Below are 5,651 nucleotides of genomic sequence, written 5' to 3'. Positions count from 1 at the left end.
TTTAGTTCATTGATATGCTTCCTCTTACCTTCTTTGGCAAGAGGCCGAGAGGTGGTAACAGATAGATTTAGTTCATTGGTACAGATAAATTTGTGAATATTCTTCAGGAAGCTTGCTTGAGCTGTTTATATACTTGCTTGCTTGCTAGAAAAAACAGTAGCTTTGTTTACGGTGTTAACTAATTCATGCCACCAAATGGTAGAGACAGAGACCAGGTCTCTTCTAGTTTCCCATGAATTAATAAACCATGCATGGTATCAAGTGAGCCATGCACAGCCATGAAAATAGCTTGCTTGCTACTGTTTTAAATAGTTAGTCAAATGAATTGCTTGCTTGCTACTGTTTTTAGCTACTGTTTTTATTCAAAAATTATTGGAGTTTATATCAAATATATTGCTGGCATGTATTTCATATGTTCTGTAGCATTAAGGCTACATAGCATTCCATTTTTGTGCCTTGTATTAATTGCTTTCCCTACATGTTTGCAGGTTTAAGTGAAAAAGAGGAAGAAAGGAGAATCAGGGTAGGGTTTCATGGCTAGAAGATATATTGCTGGGTTTTGTCTCCGACCATCGTGTCGTGATGATATTGGGGTTTTTTGTCTCCGACCATCGTGTCGTGATGATATTGTGGGGTGTAGTGGGGTTGCAGCGGGGCGGGGGTGGGATAATGATTTTGCAGGTACCCCGAGAGGCCCTTGAGTTTGCCGGAATGTCGATTAACTTCCGTTCCGGCAAATTCGGGTACTCCATATGTCCTATTTTCATTCAAGGTCATGCTGAATTTTTCCGTGAATTTTAGCATGACTTTGCTAAAAATAGGACATATGGGGTACTGGAGACTAATGCATGGGCCGGGGTATCTTAGTACTTAGTTAAGTAGGATCAACTGCCCCTTTATTCTTGATGCATTAAACCATAGGTGGCAATAGAGCCAAGTGGTCTTTCCTTTTAAGTGTGGTACCTTTTTGTTTTGCTAATGTGTACTAGGTGCTCCCATCTTCTATGTCATTGTTACCCTAATTTATAGTCCAGTACAATTGGCCTTTCAGTATAGCCTGTTATCATGCATGTTTTATGATCTGTCGTAAGGGTAATAATTGGTCTCTTCTGCTGCTTATCAGAGATGGGGGAAGCAGCCACCGCCGCTCTGCCACACCGCAGTATGAGTTGGATGCTTCCGAGTTCTTCAGTATCATACTTGGGACTTCAGTATCATCCATGATGCAGGTATATAAAACGAGAGATCTCCCCTTCACCCATCTCATTATGATTCTGTTGTTTGCTACATCACTCATTGTCCTAAACTGTAGAGGCTACCTGACAGTTTTATGAACATGCTGGGTGAAGATCCGCCAAATAATGTGAAGCTGCGACAGGCTGGCAGCGGGTTACGCAGGCAGTGGGATGTGGAGTTGGTGATCAAGGAGGGCCACATGTACTTGTATCGTGGGTGGGAGAAGTTCTACCGTGCCTACGACCTGCGACTGGGGTACTTCCTTCTCTTCAAGTACGACGACGACGCCACCATGCTCATCGTGAAGGTGTTCAACGCGACTATGTGTCGCATGCGCTACGCTGACGATGATGATGCCAGTATGTCTGCCTCTTCTTATTCCTCTACATTTGGCTTTGTCTCACATCGATTGTTAATGGTCATTGTTGCATTTGGACAGGCAATGGGAGCAGCAGCAGCGACACTGGCTACAGCCAAAGCAGCAGCGACTATGGCTGTAGCAAAAGCAACAGCGATTCTGGCTTTAGCGAAAGCAACAGCGATTCTGGCAGCAACATAGACAACAAGAAGGATGATTCGGACTGGAGTGCGGGAGAAGAGGAGCAGAGTGGGGATGAGGAGCTGCAGGATGACGATGGGCATCAGGCTGAGGATGACCTAGCGCTGGTGGTGGCTGACCAAGGGCAAGAGATGGTGGTGGCTGACCATGGGCAAGAGATGGTGGTGGATGACCATGGGCAAGAGATGGAGGTGGCTGAGGATGACCTAGCGATGGTCGTGCCCGTCCTGCCTGAAGGTGGCCTCGCGATGGTGGTGGTGCCTGACAATGACCATGCACTGGTGGTGGCGCCGGCGATCCCACAGCTGGGCGACATGACCACGCCAATTGTGGTAGAAGACTACATCCCACTGCCTCCACCGCCTCGCCTCTCTTGGCGCATCAGGCCGAGGAAGGAGAAGGAGAAGAACAATGCATGAGAACTGAACTTTGTCAGGTATGTCAGATCTCCAAAATGATATATATATACTTAGTTACCTATGTTATCTCTAATATGCTTAGTTTCCTATAGGTTAGCTTCATTTTACCTAAGTTGGCTCTAATATGCTAACTTAGAGCTTATATGCTTAGTTTCCTATAGGTTAGCTCCAAAATAACTTATGTTAGCACAAAATGATCTAGTTTACATAATAAGCTTATAGTCTTCTTCTTCTTCTTCTTCTTTTCCAAAATGACATAGGTTAGCTTCATTTTACCTAAGTTGGCTCTAATATGCTAACTTAGAGCTTATATGCTTAGTTTCCTATAGGTTAGCTCCAAAATTACTTATGTTAGCACAAAATGATCAAGTTTACATAATAAGCTTATAGTCTTCTTCTTATTCTTCTTCTTTTCCAAAATGACATAGGTTAGCTTCATTTTACCTAAGTTGGCTCTAATATGCTAACTTAGAGCTTATATGCTTAGTTTCCTATAGGTTAGCTCCAAAATTACTTATGTTAGCACAAAATGATCAAGTTTACATAATAAGCTTATAGTCTTCTTCTCACTCTTCTTATTCTTCTTCTTATTCTTCTTCTAGTATTCTTCTAGTCTTCTTCTTCTTCTTCTCTTCTTCTTCTTCTTCTTCTAACTTTTTGTTTATCATTTTGCAGATTTGATTTAATTCACGGAAGCTTGCATGGATGGAGTGCTTCTTTTCCATTTGTGTTTTTATTTTGTATCAATGTGAAACTTTTGTGAATTGATGGATAACGGTGTTGGATGAACAATGTGAAACTTTTGTAATATGTAACGATGGAACTATGTGTTGGCTATGTATGTATATATGATGAAACTTGTGTGTTGGATATGATTGTTATATGGATGCTTGTTGTATATATATGTGTTGAATATCTCATATGTGAAATAGTGACATGAGATTAAGAAAAAACAAAAAAAAATTAAAAAAATTGTTACTAATGGCGCACTATCATGTGGTGCGCTATTAGTATAGCAGATAATAGTGGCGCACTGTGGGCAATACTAATGGCGCACTACGTGGTGCGCCATTAGAACACCAAATTCTAATGGCGCACATGTGGTGCGCCATTAGAAAAAAATTCTAATGGCGTGATGCTAGTGGCGCACCAGTAGTGCGCCATTAGAAGGCAAAACTGGTGCGCTACTAGCATGCCTTTTCCTAGTAGTGGCAAAGTCATAGCAACATCAATCTCAGAACATAGTTGATACTAGGGATCAAACCCTAACAAAACTAACTTGATTACATGGTAAATCTCATCAAACCCATCACCATCCAGCAAGCCTACGATGGAATTACTCACGCACAGCGGTGAGCATCATGAAATTGGTAATGGAGGATGGTTGATGATGACGACGGCGACGAATCCCCCTCTCCGGAGCCCCGAACGGACTCCAGATCAGCCCTCCCGAGAGAGATTAGGGCTTGGCGGCGGCTCCGTGTCGTAAAACGCGATGAAACTTTCTCTCTGATTTTTTTCTCCCCGAGACGGAAGATATAGAGTTGGAGTTGAGGTCGGTGGAGGTCCAGGGGGCCCACGAGATAGGGGGGCGCGCCCTACAGGGGGGCACCCCCTGTCTCGTGGACAGGCCCTGGGCCCCCTGGTGTATTTCTTTCATCCATAAATTCTTATTAATTCCAAAAAGTGCCTCCGTGGATTTTCAGGACATTCCGAGAACTTTTCTTTTCTACACATAAAACAACATCATGGCAGTTCTGCAGAAAATAGCGTCAGTCCGGGTTAGTTTCATTCAAATCATGCAAGTTAGAGTCCAAAACAAGGGCAAAAGTGTTTGGAAAGGTAGATACGTTGGAGATGTATCAACTCCCCCAGCTTAAACCTTTGCTTGTCCTCAAGCAATTCAGTTGATAAACTGAAAGTGATAAAGAAAAACTTTTACAAACTCTGTTTGCTCTTGTTGTTGTAAACATGAAAAGCCAGCATTCAAGTTTCAGCAAATATTATGAACTAACCATACTCACAATAACACTTGGGTCTCACAATTACTCATATCAATAGCATAATCAGCTAACGAGCCATAATAATAAAATTCAGATGAAAACACTTTCTCAAAACAATCATAACATGATTTAACAAAATGGTATCTTGCTAGCCCTTTCTGAGACCGCAAAACATAAATGCAGAGCACCTTTAAAGATCAAGGACTGACTAAACATTGTAATTCATGGTAAAAGAGATCCAGTCAAGTCATACCCAATATAAACCAATAGTAATACATGCAAATGACAGTGTGCTCTCCAGTGGGTGCTTTTTAATAAGAAGGGTGATGACTTAACATAAAAGTAAATAGATAGGCCCTTCGCAGAGGGAAGCAGGGATTTGTAGAGGTGCCAGAGCTCGATTTTAAAATAGAGATTGAATAACATTTTGAGAGGCATACTTTCACTGTCAACGCAACAACTTTGAGATGGCTGTATCTTCCATACTACATGCATTATAGGTAGTTCCCAAACAGAATGGTAAAGGTTTATACTCCCCCAACCACCAACAAGCATCAATCCATGGCTTGCTCGAAACAACGAGTGCCTCCAACAAACAACAACCCTGGGGGAGTTTTGTTTAATTATTTTGATTTGCTTTGATCTTTTTGGATCATGGGACTGGGCATCCCGGTTACCGGCCCTTTCTCGTGAATGAGGAGCGGAGTCCACTCCTCTGAGAATAACCCACCTAGCATGGAAGATATAGGCAGCCCTAGTTGTAACATGAGCTGCTCGAGCATACAAAACATAATTTCATTTGAAGGTTTAGAGTTTGGCACATACAAATTTACTTGGAACGGCAGGTAAATACCGCATATAGGAAGGTATAGTGGACTCATATGGAACAACTTTGGGGTTTAAGGAGTTTGGATGCACAAGCAGTGTTCTCGCTTAGTACAGGTGAAGGCTAGCAAAAGACTGGGAAGCGACCAATTGAGAGAGCGACAACAGTCATAAACATGCATTAAAACTAATTCACACTGAGTACAAACATGAGTAGGATATAATCCACCATGAACATAAATATCATGAAGACTATGTTGATTTGTTTCAATTACATGCGTGAACATGTGCCAAGTCGAGTCACTCAATTCATTCAAAGGAGGATACCATCCCATCATACCACATCATAATCATTCTAATAGCATGTTGGCATGCAAGGTAAACCATTATAACTCAAAGCTAATCAAGCATGGCACAAGCAACTATAATCTCTAAATGTCATTGTAAATATGTTTACTTCATAATAAGCTGACTCAGAAACGATGAAATCATCATATTTACAAAAACAAGAGAGGTCGAGTTCATACCAGCTTTTCTCATCCCAATAAGTCTATCATATGTCGTCATTATTGCCTTTCACTTGCACGACCGAACGATGTGTATAATAAT

The sequence above is a fragment of the Triticum dicoccoides genome, chromosome 2B (assembly GCF_002162155.2).
Source record: "Triticum dicoccoides isolate Atlit2015 ecotype Zavitan chromosome 2B, WEW_v2.0, whole genome shotgun sequence".
Lineage (NCBI taxonomy): Eukaryota > Viridiplantae > Streptophyta > Magnoliopsida > Poales > Poaceae > Triticum > Triticum dicoccoides.
Note: the sequence above shows the minus strand (reverse complement) of the source record.